The following is a 15,696-nucleotide window of genomic DNA, read 5'->3' as shown; positions in this document are numbered from 1 at the left end:
GAATATCTTTCAAACAACGTAGATACTAACCTGTTATGAAGAATAGAACGAAATTGTCAGCCAGATAAGGCATACAGTCTATCGGCCGTAGGGAATCTAACAGAATCTTTCTTGCTACACGCGTACCCAGTGAACGCTTTCGCACACTAAGAGTAGCTTATGTTCGCACGTGAAACAGCCAACTCTTCAAACCATGTAGATGTGCAGAATAGCAATCAAATATGTCACACAGCGGAACGGATTTATAAAGACAGTTCTATGAACGAATTTCAGGTTCTTATATTAAGAAATTTCCAATGCACACAAATTATCAAAAAATACAGAATTTTGATTCCTTGATAAATCACATCACGACATGATAATATATTTTGTGTAGAAGTCTGCAAAGAACGCCACATAACTTCCAGATCATTACATAACTAAGTAAAGAATATTTTGATGGAAAGACTGAGAATTTACTGAGTAGCATCTCTTTTACATTGCCACGATTATTTTACTTATTAGACGACTTTATTTTCATTTATATTGTTATCTGAGTGAATGAGGGAATGATTGCGGAATGTTTATTAATTATGAATCATTAAAATTGTGACTAACTAAGTGAGTGTAAGCATGGAAATCAGATTGTACTGCAATATTGAGGGTCACGTACACGTGGGGAAATGATAATTGTACAGCAGCAGAAACGAAAAATTTATCTGAATCCTTTAGATGATTAAGGATGGGGTTAATTCAAATTTATTTGCTTTTTGAGAACAAGTAATTTTTGGAGAGAGAGAGAGAGAGAGAGAGAGAGAGAGAGAGAGAGATAGAGACAGGCAGAGAGAGAGAGAGAGAGAGAGAGAGAGAGAGAGAGACTGAGAGAGATTGGGCTGTAAGTGTGAAGTGATTACTATAAACTGTGCTTATTTTCGTAGTTTCGTTTCTGGAGCCATATGTTAGAATGGATGTGTCAGAAAATGTTTGTACACAAATTAAAATGGTGCTTGGTGTGGTGATGTAAACTTCCAAAATCGTCGTTTATTAATATATGATCTATGCACCAGCAGGAACATAACCTCAAGTAGGTCTAACAAGCTCGAAAGTAATTAAAAGCAGTATTGCAAGTCAACACCATCAGTTATGGTTGTACTGAAAATTACACTGCGGAGACAAGTCATGGGATACCTATAATTTAAGCCGAGGGTGGAGGAAGGAGAAAGAAAAGGAAAATTAAGGAACTGATGCCAGCTGCATCAGGCCTTTATGCAGTATCAGCGGCTAGGAGTGAAAATTTGTGTCTGACCAGGATTCGAACCTGGGATCTCCTACTTACTAGGCAGTTACATTTACCACTGCACCACCCAAGCATGGTATTGACGACAATTGCGTGGACTGTTTCGGCACGCCTCTCAGCTGACCCACATTCCCACCTAGCGCCATATATTCTCAGTCCCCGTCCATACCCTCCATGCTTGCTACTTTGAGATTCGCAAAGGAGGTCGAACGTGATTGTGCATCCGCACTGAATGTGGTGCATTCGTTCCCCATCAATGCGAATCAGTTGTATGAATGTGTGGTGTCTCTTCTTTTGGTCATGTCCGAAAGAACACACTACTCATATATATATAATCCAAGCAATAGGAGGAGAGGCGCTGCAGGCTGTTAGCAAAGACACTCGGGTTGGTCGCATACTGCTATAGACCGTTAACTCCAAATTTCGTCACACCGTCCTAACAGATATACTCGTCGTGCGCCCACATTGATTTCTGCGGTTATTTCAGTCATTGTTGCTTGTCTGTTAGCACTGATAACTCTACACAAGTGCTGCTGCTCTCGGTGTTTAAGTGAGGGCCGTGGGTCACTACGTTGTCGGTGATGAGAGGTAATGCCTGAAATGTGATACTCTCGGGACACTCTGCTACTGTGAATCACGAGTTACTGAATTACCTAACGATGTAGGAAACTCAGTGTCACATGCGTCTAGCTCCAACAACTGTACATGGTGGCAGCCAGTCAAGGAATATTTTAGGGAATTGGTTTAAAAAATTTATTTCGAAAGCCCAGTGAAATCCTTAGAAGTTTCCTCCCAGAGTAACTTACGCTGTATCTACGTGACACAAGTCGCCCGTCTTGCAAAACCGAGGCAGTTCTGCCCAGCTAAAGCTGCTGACAAGAGACGCCCTGAGACCTCTGCTGAAACTGCTAGCGATTCACGCCATTGCTTTTAGCCAATAGCGTGCTTGGGATACAGGTCACGTGTGTGGATGCTGGAGTGTTGTGTGGTGCGGAACACATTTTCCTCTCTGTCTTGTAATCTAGAACAGACGTCTTTTTGGAAGGTAGAGCCACTGGCTCTGCTTTTCACGACCGGCCACCAACGTAAGTTAACATGAACCACTTCCCCTTCCGTTGCCCATTTCAATTAATTGTTCGACCTCCTAGACTGGCCTAAACCAGATAACTTCCGACCCTAGGCGCGCCCCTTGTATACCGTACATTGAAATACATCCTTTTTATTGTACCTAATTTCCTGTTTTGTCATTTAATGTCATCCCTGGATGCCCACTGTCAAATCCTGACCGCTGTACCTCTTGCACACTGTCGTCGCGAGGCATATGTAACAACTTTCTCCCCCCTTCCCTGCCCATATACATTAACATTGGTGACCAGTAGTGGGATCAGATACACTAATACAACCATTGCGAGTTCCGCAGCAACAGAGATAGGTTGCAATGTGTACAGTCGCTTTTGTTGAGGTGTCGTGATCAAAATATTGTTCCAACATTGCCAAAGTTGTGCATCGTATTAATTCTCCTGCCAACAATCGCACCAAGCAAAGCACTGGCCTTCTTTTTGCTCGTGAAAGGATCCAGTACACTCGTCGACGGTTAAATTTTGTTTCCAAGGAGTTGGTTTGACTTCATGTAATGATAACTTCAAATATGTCGGCTTCTTCTTGGGAATGACTGGACCGTTCATCATGGGCGCACTATGAGTGGGAATTGCATCCTGTAACTAACCACCATTTACCGAAGTTTGACAGCTTTCGTGGCTCGGAGTCTAATGCTATATCTCGATGTTTTGTGATAAATCTCACGGGGAGAGCTTTTGACGACGCAGCTTTATCTGTGTTAGGGAAAGATTCAAATTTTACACCGACCCCCATGTTTTTGCCAGTGATTGATTTTATTAGTTCTGTTGAACAGCCTGTTTTTAAACTACCTTCTGAGGCTGCAGAGGAGGCCAGGAGGGAGGCATGCCGTGTGCTGATTGGGGCACGTCCACCGGGAGGCATGTCGTGTGCTGATTGGGGCACGTCCACCCAAGAGGAATATAACAGAGGCAGAGAGAGCTGCTTTTTGTTCAAGCTGGATATTGTTATTTTACCAGCGGACAAGGGCAATGCTAAGGTATTCGGGACAAGCAGGATTACTCTCAGAATATGCAATGTTCACTATCTTATTCAGCATAAAGCAGTATCGATGCTGACTCCACAAAAAGTGTTGAGAGGAAGACTAACAGGCTCATGAAGAGCAGTTTCTTGTCACAGGGGATTATGAAGAGCGTTAACACTTATTGTGCTGTTAGCCCTAGGTGATATGGCCTTCCGAAGATCCACAAAGGAGGGGTTCCTCTTCGTCCAATGTAACACTGGTGCTCCGAAATAACGTATAGCAAAATATCTTGTTACTCTGTTGAGCCCACTAGTTTGTAGGTGGCAGAATCACATTAAGAACTAGGCGTATTTCTTACGTCGATTAAGGGGAACGCGTTCCAATGACTCTAATATTCTAGTCATTTTTGATTTGCTCTCTCTCCTCATTCGTGTTCCTCTGTCTGATTCGTTACGGTTAAGCAAGATTAGGCTTGGTATTAAATTAACGAACCTATTTCGTCATTTGTTGACCTCCACTTACTTTTCATTCCTTGACCGGTACTGTGAGCAGACAGATGGAGTTGCGATGGGAAGACTGTTGTCGCCTACCATTACTCGAGGTACATTCATTGGAGTCGGTGGTTTTGAAACGTGTGTGTTTTCTTTCGTTTATGTAAACGTTACTTTTCTTCTATGGCCACACGGAAGTGAGAATTTAAATAGAATTTTAGAACATTTGCAATCAATCCACCTGAATATTCTTTTCACAGTGCAAGTCTAAAAGGATGGCTGCTTCCCTTCTTTGATGTGTTCATCAGGAGGAAGGTTGATGGTACATTAGGACATTCTGTTTAAAGGAAGCCCACTCACACTTATTTGTATGTACAGGCTGATAATTGTAACCATCTGGCTCAGCGTGAAGGGATATATCGTACCTCGGTTCACAGGGACCAAGTCGTTTCAGACCCTGACAGTTTGTGTGCTGAGTTAACCCATCCCGAGGTCACCTTTCATCGTCATGGAAATAATGAAAAATAGATCAGAATGTCTTGCATTGTCGACCAGCCGTGCAGCGGGTGAGTGATGGTAATACCGAGTTGGTGCGAGCCTACCGTCTTTCTGCCTTATGAAGGAAGCATTTCCTATAAGATGTATTTTGCGGAAATATGATGTGAAATATATTTTCCGACCTCCATCTGAGATTGAAGTCCGTTAAGATCCCATTAACGATGATCTTGATTTGGGTAAAGCGGTTGCCTATCGTATTTCTTGCAGTTGTGGCATGTCATATATTGGTCAGGCTATCAGGAACGCGTCACACACGCTTACAACAGCTAAGAAAATCGGCTATTGCAAAAGATCATCTTGGCACCGATCACCCAAAGGAATATAAGTACACGGAGATTATGTTATGCACTTCCGTTACTAGGATAGTGTTGTTAAGGAAGCAGTTGAAATTAAAGTAACGAGTAACCTTGCAAACAAAGATGGAGTTTTTCCCTTAAATTCTGCGAGGAATCCTGCTCTCTCCCTTGTCAAAATATAGAGGCGCAGAGCTAACGCAACTTCGTCGCTTGTTCAGTAACATTCACTGTCTGTAACTTACGTCGTCGGTCACCTTCGCTTTTTATGGTGGCGTTAGTATTCACGATGTGTGTGTGTGTGTGTGTGTGTGTGTGTGTGTGTGTGTGTGTGTGTGTGTATGTGTGTGTGTGTGTGTGTGTGTGTGTGTGCGTGGGTGTGTGTGTGTGTGTGTGTGTGTGTGTGTGTGCATTCGTGAGTCTTATCTTTCCGAAATTGCTCTGCAAATCAAAGTTTTAAATTTCCTTCCACACTGCATCCCTTCTGCAGTTTTGCACTGAAATTGACAGGCTGATCTCCTGTCGAAATATCAGAGGTTATCAACGACGTCTTGCGGCTGTAAGGCAGCAGTGGAAAAGATATCAAGGAAAATTAGAATCATTTGGCTATATCATATAATGTGAAATTGGCTGACGTTAAAACGGCTGTACTGATACATGAGCTGTCTGGGATAATGTAGCAGCTCTCTGTAGACGAATATTACCTCATGCACCTGGATGACACACAACATTTTGCTCGGAGTTTCATCAAAATGGTGATGTGCGACCACATGACATCAAATTACGATTCCTGTGTGCAAGAACACAACCAAAGAAACTGTAATTTTATTTTGAAAACGACAATACAGCTGGAATAGACTGTTTAAGGTGGATGAGCACCAGTTTTAAAGTAGAGATCGTTGTAAAATGTAAAACATTTTTATTGCCAAATCACAAGGCCTGGTTTGAACAAAGATATTGATGCCCATCTTATTGAGTTTACAAAGTAAACTGATACGTGTCTGTGAGAATCTTTTGAGTTTTCTGTAGCTAAGTAACATGGTACTATCAGACCAGAAACATCGATTTATAACTTCATAATGGATGTTAATTTATTCTTCCCTCGATTCTTGGTAGAACAACATAATAACGAAAAGGCGAATTTTTATATGTCCTATAGGATTAATTTATTTACTTAATTTGTTTTCATCTTACAAGGCCATCGTAAGATTATATCTATATCCATACGAGTATCTCCAAATCACAATTAAATGCCTGGAAGACGGTCAAGCTACTTCTCTCCTGTTCCCATCGCGTGCGGGGAAAACGAACACTTAAATATTTCCGTGCGTGCTCTGATTTCTCTTATCTTATTACAATAATCATTTCTCCCTACGGGCCCTCTATTGTTCCTGATCTATATTAACGACTTAAGAAACAATCTGAGTAGCCGTCTTAGATTGTTTGCAGATGATGCTGTCATTTTCCGTCTTGTAAAGTCATCAGATGATCAAAACGACTTGCAAAATGATTTACATAAGATATCGGTATGGTGCGAAAAGTGGCAATTGACCCTGAATAAAGAAAAGTGTGAAGTTATTCACATGAATACTAAAAGAAATCACCTAAATTTCGATTACGCGATAAGTCACACAAATCTGAAGGCTGTAAATTCAACTAAATACTTAACGATTACAATTACAAATAACCTAAATTGGAACGATCACATAGATAATACTGTGGGTAGAGCAAACCAAAGACTGCGATTTATCGACAGAACACTTAGAAGGTGCAACAGGTCTACTAAAGAGACTGCTTACACCACTCTTGTCCGCCCTATTCTGGAGTACTGCTGTGCGGTGTGGGATCCGCATCAGGTGGGACTGACGGATGACATCGAAAAAGTACAAATAAGGGCAGCTCGTTTTGTATTATCTCGAAATAGGGGAGATAGTGTCACAGACATGATACGTGAATTGGAGTGGCAATCATTAAAACAAAGGCGTTTTTCGTTGTGACGGGATCTCCTCATGAAATTTCAGCCACCAGTTTTCTCCTCCGATTGCGAAAACATTCTGTTGGCACCCACCTACATAGGGAGAAATGATGATCACCATAAAATAAGAGAAATCAGGGCTCTCAAAGAAAAGTTTAAGTGCTCGTTTTTCCCGCGTGCCGTTCGAGAGTGGAACGGTAGATAGACACCTTGAAGGTGGTTCATTGAACCCTCTGCCAGGCACTTTATTGTGAATAGCAGAGTAATCACGTAGATGTAGAGATGTAGCTATAGGTGGGCGCCAACAAAATATTTTCGCATTTGGAGGAGAAAGTTGGTGATTGAAATTTTATGAGTAGATTCGGCCTCAATGAAAGGAACGTTTTTAACGGCTGCCACCCAAATTCGAGTAACATATCAGTGGTACAATCAGCCCATTTTTGCGATAGTAAAAAACCAACTGCCATTCTTTGAAGTTTTTCGATGTCCTGCCTCAACCCTATCTGATGAAGATCCCATACCGCGCAGCAGTACTGCAGAAGTGGGCGTACAGTCCTAGTTTAGGCAGTCTCTGGAGTATATTCCATTCACAGAAACGACGGACGACCTGTAAACACATCAAGATGAGTGAACCCAGAGCTGTCGTCGCAGGATGAACAATACTGGGAGCGCTTCCTCCGAATGGCCTCCTCCCTAGCGAATATGTGATCTCAGAATCTCACAGCAAAGTTCATCACGTTTGAAAGACCAGTTTTTGCTTATTGGCGTAAGTATTAATGTTTGTAATCACATGCAGCATTCATTGTTTTTGTACCCACTCAACTGCTGTTCTTTTATCCCATTGATATAACTTACGACTCCCCCCCCATGAACCACGGACGTTGGCGTTGGTGGGGAGGCTTGTGTGCCTCAACGATACAGATAGTCGTACCGTAGGTGCAACCACAACGGAGGGGTATCTGTTGAGAGACCAGACAAAGGTGTGGTTCCTGAAGAGGGGCAGCAGCCTTTTCAGTAGTTGCAGGGGCAACAGTCTGGATGATTGACTGATCTGGCCTTGTAACACTAACCAAAATAGCCTTGCTGTTCTGGTACTGCGAATGGCTGAAACAAGGTGAAACTACAGCCGTAATTTTTCCCGAGGGCATGCAGCTTTACTGTATGACTAAATGATGATGGCTTCCTCTTGGGTAAAATATTCCGGAGGTAAAATAGTCCCCCATTCGGATCTCCGGGCGGGGACTACTCAGAAGGACGTTGTTATCAGGAGATAGAAAACTGGCGTTCTACGGATCGGAGCGTGGAATGTCAGATCCCTGAATCGGGAAGGTAGGTTAGAAAATTTAAAAAGGGAAATGGATATGTTAAAGTTAGATATAGAGGGGATTAGTGAAGTTCGGTGGCAGGAGAAACAAGACTTTTGGTCAGGTGAATACAGGGTTATAAATACAAAATCAAATAGGGGTAACGCAGGAGTAGGTTTAATAATGAATAAAAAAATAGTAGTACGGGTAAGCTACTACAAACAGCATAGTGAACGCATTATTGTGGCCAAGATAGACACGAAGCCCAAGCCTACAACAGTAGTACAAGTTTATATGCCAACTAGCTCTGCAGATGACGAAGAAATTGATGAAATGTATGATGAGATAAAAGAAATTATTCAGGTAGTGAAGGGAGACGAAAATTTAATAGTCATGGGTGACTGGAATTCAAGCGTAGTAAAAGGGAGAGAAGGAAACATAGTAGGTGAATATGGATTGGGGATAAGAAATGAAAGAGGAAGTCGCCTGCTAGAATTTTGCGCAGAGCATAACTTAATCATAGCTAACACTTGGTTTAAGAATCATGAGAGAAGGTTGTGCTGACAGATGTGAAAATTACCGAACTATCAGTTTAATAAGTCACAGCTGCAAAATACTAACGCGAATTCTTTACGGACGAATGGAAAAACTGATAGAAGCCGACCTCGGGGAAGATCAGTTTGCATTCCGTAGAAATGTTGGAACACGTGAGGCAATACTGACCCTACGACTTATCTTAGAAGAAAGATTAAGGAAGGCAAACCTACGTTTCTAGCATTTGTAGACTTAGAGAAAGCTTTTGACAATGTTGACTGGAGTACTTTCTTTCAAATTCTGACGGTAGCAGGGGTAAAATACAGGGAGCGAAAGGCTATTTACAATTTGTACAGAAATCAGATGGCAGTTATAAGAGTCGAGGGCCATGAAAGGGAAGCAATGGTTGGGAAGGGAGTGAGACAGGGTTGTAGCCTCTCCTCAATGTTATTCAATCTGTATATTGAGCAAGCAATACAGGCAACAAAAGAAAAGTTCGGAGTAGGTATTAAAATCCAAGGAGAAGAAATAAAAACTTTGAGGTTCGCCGATGACATTGTAATTCTGTCAGAGACAGCAAAGGACTTTGAAGAGCAGTTGAACGGAATGGACAGTGTCTTGAAAGGAGGATATAAGATGAACATCAACAAAAGCAAAACGAGGATAGTGGAATGTAATCGAATTAAGTCGGGTGATGCTGAGGGAATTAGATTAGGAAATGAGACACTTAAAGTAGTAAAGGAGTTTTGCTATTTGGGGTGCAAAATAACTGATGATGGTCGAAGTACAGAGGATATAAAATGTAGAATGGCAATGGCAAGGAAAGCGTTTCTGAAGAAGAAAAAATTGTTAACATCGAGTTTAGATTTAAGTGCCTTGAAGTCGTTTCTGAAAGTATTTGTATGGATTGTAGCCATGTATGGAAGTGAAACGTGGACGATAAATAGTTTTGACAAGAAGAGAATAGAAGCTTTCGAAATATGGTGCTACAAAAGAATGCTGAAAATTAGATGGGTAGATCACATAACTAATGAGGAGGTATTGAATAGAATTGGGGAGAAGAGGAGCTTGTGGCACAATTTGACTAGAAGAAGGGATAGTTTGGTAGGACACGTTCTGAGACATCGAGGGATCACCAATTTAGTATTGGAGGGCAGCGTGGAGGGTAAAAATCGTAGAGGGAGACCAAGAGATGAATACAGTAAGCAGATTCAGAAGTATGTAAGCTGCAGTAGGTACTGGGAGATAAAGAAGCTTGCACAGGATAGAGTAGCATGGAGAGCTGCATCAAACCAGTCTCAGGACTGAAGACCACAACAAAAACAACGTAACGTACGAGTAAGCTCATTATGTCATCCTCCACGGATATACAACGAGAGACGTCGACATGCCAATTTTGAATCCACAGAAGAAGCGATCAAAGAATTAAACATTAAGTTCTTCAGAGAAACATACGATCCTTATGTGAATAAAAAGGAGTTGAATTATCCAGAGCAGTCGAAGACCGATACTGTTTTGAGAACAACTGAATCTGTAGGCCTTGATCATCCTTCACTATACCGAGTAGTAAGTCAGTACAAGGCCACATACCTATTTAAGTCTCTCAAGAAAGAAGAATAAAGAAGGAAGGTTTCGAAAGGTGTTGATGACTTTGATAGAAATTCGATACAAAGGAAATAACAAACACTTTTTTTCGTAACAAATTGCCAGCATTGAACTGGTTGCTGCCGTGAAGGAAGATCGAGATTTGGACAATTTTCGGAGGACTACGTTTGATAAATTATTAAGAGAAATGAATTTTAAATATGTTCGGCGTGGACGCGATAGCGTGTTAATAGACAGGGACGGCATCATTTTGTGCTCACGGCGTTATCTACGGACTATTATATTTTTGAGAGACAGAATAACACCCATTTACTTTTCGGACGAGACATGGTTGAACGCAGGCCATACCCGAAGTAACGTCTGGGTAGATACCACCATAAAATCTACTAAACGATCGTTTCTATCCGGATTATTCACCACAAACAAGGGAATACCGGTCAAAAGAAAGCGCATGATTATCAAGCACATGAGGAGGGAAGCAGGTACCGTCGAAGGCTCTTTCTGGATTTTCGAATCCAGGCACAATGGAGATTATTCCCAATGCGAATTCCAATAAGCAAGTGCAAACGATACTGGTACACCTACCTAATATCGCGTAGGGCTCCCGCGAGCACGCTGAAGTGCCGCAACACGAGTAGCATGAACTTGACTAAAATCTGAAAGAGTGCTGGAGGGAACTGACACCATGAATCCTACAGGGCTGTCCATAAATCGGTAAGTGTGCGAAGGGGTGGAGATATTTTCCGACCAGCACGTTGCAGCGCATCCCAAATATGTTCAATAATGTTCATATCTGAGGAGTATGGTGGCCAGTGGAAGTGTTTAAACTCAGATAAGTGTTCCTAGAGCCACTCCGCAGCAATTATGGAAGTGAGGGGAATCACATTGTGCTGGTGCACTTGCCCAAGTCCGTCGGAATGAAGAATGGACATGAGTGGATGCAGGTGATCAGACAGGGTGCTTACGGACGTGTCACCTGTCAGAGTCATATCTAGACGTATCAGGGGTCCCGGATCACTCCCACTGCACACGCCCCACATCATTACAGTGCCTCCACCAGCTTGAACAGTCCCCTGCTGACATGCAGGGTCCATGGATTCATGAGGTTGTCTCCATACCTGTATATTTCCATTCGCTCGATACAATTTGAAACGAGACTCGTCCTAACAGACAACATGTTTCCAGTCATAAACAGTCCAATATCGGTGTTGACGGGCCCAGGCGAGGCGTAAGCCTTTATGTCGCGCAGTCATCAAGGGTACACGAATGGGACTTCGGCTCCGAAAGCTCATATCAATGATGTTTGTTGAATAGTTCGCACGCTGACACTTGTTGATGGCCCAGCATTGAAATATGCAGTAATTTGCGGAACGGCTGCACTTCTGTCAAGTTGAACGATTCTCTTCAGTCGTTTGTGGTCCCGTTGGTCCAGGATCTTTTTCCGCCCGCATCGATGTCGGAGATCTGATGTTTTACCGGATTGCTGATATTCACGGTACACTCGTGAAATGGTCGTACGGGAAAATCCCCACTTCATCGCTACCTCGGAGATGCTGTGTACGATCGCTTGTGTACCGACTATAACAACACGTTCAAACTCACTTAACTCTTGACAACCTGCCATAGTAGCAGCAGTAACCAACATAACAATTGTGCCTTTTTAAATTTTTTTTAAAGAAGTTGAGCCCCTCCACGCCCACACCGGCATGATGGCCAACACAATAGGTCTACTGCAATCTCTGCATAAGGATTAGTATTCACTAAAGTGAGGTGTCGCAGGATGGTACTGCGATGTTTGCGTACGTCTGGTTAAGGTTAACCATTAATACGCGCTGACCTGGAAGACACTTTTTGTGTTATATAGGCGTTGCCGACCGCAGCCCCGTATTCTGCCTGTTTACATATCTCTGTATTTGAATACGCATGCCTATACCAGTTTCTTTGACGCTTCTGTGTATGTCAAAATGGCTGAAATCTAAAAATACAGCTTTTAAAGACGAAATGTTGAAGAAAAATCTACTAGACGTCATTAAAAAATAAAGTAAAGAATAAAACAGATTAGGACACAGCGAATACGTAATACATGAAATGGCTAAAAGTTTGGTGAGAAGTGTTCTTCGAATTCCTTCGTAACACTGTGAACTAAACGCCGTCGAGGTAGTATGGACCAGAATCAAGAGCTATGTTGCAGCAAAAACCAGAACTTAGGTCGGAAGTTAAAGAACTATTAGAACAAGCAGTAATAACAATGACTGCAGAAGAGTGGAACAAATTTCCTCTACGTGATGAAAACAGCTGAAACTCAAATGCGGAAGTTAAACTGCATTATAGGGGAGAAAGAAATGCTTTTTGTTATAAACCCGAAAGAAATTGGTTGAATTTCGATAGAATAAACTATGTTTTATCCTTCCTTCATCATTGTTGTAATTGCACTGTTATTAAAATCTAGTATTTGACTCTCTTACGCCGCCTGTCGGTTTGTTACTCTTTCTTTTGTAGCTTTGCGAAAGAGGATCATAATTCAAGAATGAAATTCGTGTGGTCAACTGCACAGCGTGCACAAAATGTTTTCGACGCCCTTCATTTCACAGGAACAGGTGGTGGTCGGTCACGTGAAAATGTTTACGTTTCGTACCACCTCTCGCTAAATAGACTCTTGACTTGTTTCTTCTAAGGGTTTTACCAAGAGAGTCAACTGCCACTTTTTACACCATACACATAACTTTCCTAAATCCTTTAGTAAATGGTTTTGATCACCTGATGATTTTAAGAGACGATAGCACTCACTGTCTCATGTAAATGAGTCTTTCATCCGCAAACAAACCAAGAGGCCTGCTCAGGTTGCCTCGTAGATCATTTACATTGATCACGAACAGGAGAGTGTTTATAACCCTTTCTTGGGTACAACCAGACATCACTTATTAATTACATTACCACAGAACTGTCAAGTGTGACACTTATTGTGTCTTTTGCCACAGTCTAGCTGAGTAGCATCTTATCGATTGTTGTCAAACTGCTTGCTGGCTTCTGTCTCGGGTTCTTCGACCGACGTTTGTTTGATGATTTTTCTGACGTTTCGCCAGCACGAGCGACTGGCATTGTCAAAGCTTCACCCTCCGTTGTTGTTAGTGGACTGGAGTCGAGCTCCCGGCCGCAGATTCTATGTACAGTCGTGGACAAAACGAGAGAGACCTCTCGCCGTTTCGTTATGCTGATCCGCACAGCTTTTAAGTCTGCTATACAGCATGACAGGTAAGGCGGCGAAGTGCTACCAATATACTATGCACAGGAATGAAATTGAAAAACTATCCGAACTTTGTCAGACTGTTTTCCATCATGTGTAAGACTATACTAATGCTGATTAGTGTGTTAAACACAACACGTAAATATAAGATATGAATGAACGAAGAAACGATAATTAGTATGAACTGTGCTAATAAAAATGAATTTCAGCTTTTCGAGATAACACAGCTGTTTTAGTAAGACGCAGTACCCCAAATCATTAGGAATTAGCAAAATATTATGCGCATTCGGCCGCGAAACGGTCTGTGTCAAAGTTCAGATCAGTCATACTGGATTACTGTTGCTTACCTACAATGAAAGTGTGCAAATTTAGCAATACGTGAAGAGTAATAACGAAATTCAGTTAAAAATCATTCAGTACCACACTTAAGTCAATTCAGTTATTGACAGAAGCGGAAAAAGTAGGCAGTAACAAGTATGAAATTCTACAAGAGTTTCATATTGATATCCACAAGGCGCCGGTACAGAATAAAGGTAGCAATAAAACGCATTGGCGGAGCGAGAATTTCGTAAAATTGCTTTACTCATAGTCTATCTGCCTCCATCGAGATTACAACCGAAATGAAACCAGACCTCCTTTGCAGTAGCAAACACCTTTCACTACGCTAGCAGAGAACCCAGGCAAACGGCCCTCTGTTATTACCCCAGACATGTATAAGCCGGCAATTTCGCAATGAGAATGGCAAAATGATTTGCAGTTTCTGTTGCATAGAGCTTTCTGGACTCAAAAACATGAATTTTCTACCTTTATGTCACCGCTTATGTGACAATCATTCGGGATGTTTATCGAAATAAATTTAGTACGATAATTCTGCACCACCCCAGGAAATAAACGGCTACATAGCTGCCAAACGTATGCTACAATGTTTCGAATTCTCCATTAGACGCCAGAAAACGTTCATAGCTAGTTATCAGTGGGAATGCTCGCACTTCTAAAACGTGGTGGCATTAATACTGGGATCTGAATTACCACGTATATAGGCAAATATATTTTATTTGCATTCCTGTAAACGTGATTTAGATTGAAATCGTAGCTACGATTAATATGCTGATGTATCGACTGCAAATAGAACATTTCGAATAAAGAGTAAGGGAATTATTTATGCGGCCTTGATCTTCAGTAACTGTCGTAGCTATTTTCATTGTTAGGGTTTCGTCAGCTAAATCGGTAAGAATGGAACCCTACTAGTCTCATTTTCTTGACCGTCTATCTGTCTACCCAACCATTAAAACCCGATTACCTAGAGTGCGGGTAGACATAATAAGCAGAAATGTATCGCACGTCCAGCGGTATACGGTCAATTGGTGATGTAAAAAAGTGAGCTTCTATGTCAACGCAATCTAAAGATACGGCCGTTCATCTAAAGAAAATTTTTTCGCGAAAGGTCAAGAAATGGCTATAAGAACTATGCGACCAAACTGCTTAGGTCATCAGTCATCAGTCCCCTAGACCTAGAACTACTTAAACCTACATAACCTGAGGACATCACACATACCCATGGTCGAGGTAAGATTCAAAGCTGCGACTGAAACTGCTGCGCGGTTCGTGACTGAAGCGCCTAGAACAGCTCGGCCACCGCACCCGGCGAAACCCTTTTCACCTCTTGTATAATGATAATATATACTGTCTAGTGAGGATAAAGTGTATTCGCCAGCAACTCAGACCGTTTGATCACGTAACTTTTACGAAGCAACATTCAAATTTTGTTCGAAGTCGTCTGCAATATCCACTTATAAACACTCTTGGAACGTCGTATGCGATATCCACTTCTGAGGACGCTGGCAGATACTACAGTACCATAACAAGTAGTTAAGAATTTATTGTAATTGGTCCATGCATGACACCATATTTCCGAATCAATTTAACGCACCTAGGTGTTTGTCTATGGCTGAAGATAATGAACAATAAATAAATAAACGGCAAACAACTTCGATGTTCAAATCATAGGGAACTCACCTGTCGCAATTACAACATAATTTTGTTGTTACATTTACATGACTACATCTACAGGATTTCTTTGCAATCCAGACTTGCGTGCTTGGCAGAGAGTTCATCGAACCACATTCGGACTATTTCTCTACCGTCGCACTCTTAAACAGCATGTGGAAAAAAGTACCACTTAAATCTTTTCTTACGAGCCCTGAATTACATTATTACTATGATCATTTCTTCCTGTATAAGTTGCCGAGGAAATAATGTTTTGGCATTCAGAACAGATGTTGGTGATTGAAATTGCGGAAAAAGATCTCGCGGCA

The sequence above is a fragment of the Schistocerca piceifrons genome, chromosome X (genome assembly GCF_021461385.2).
Source record: "Schistocerca piceifrons isolate TAMUIC-IGC-003096 chromosome X, iqSchPice1.1, whole genome shotgun sequence".
NCBI classification, from domain to species: domain Eukaryota; kingdom Metazoa; phylum Arthropoda; class Insecta; order Orthoptera; family Acrididae; genus Schistocerca; species Schistocerca piceifrons.
The sequence above is the reverse complement of the archived record's forward strand: the minus strand, read 5'-3'. Positions refer to the sequence as shown.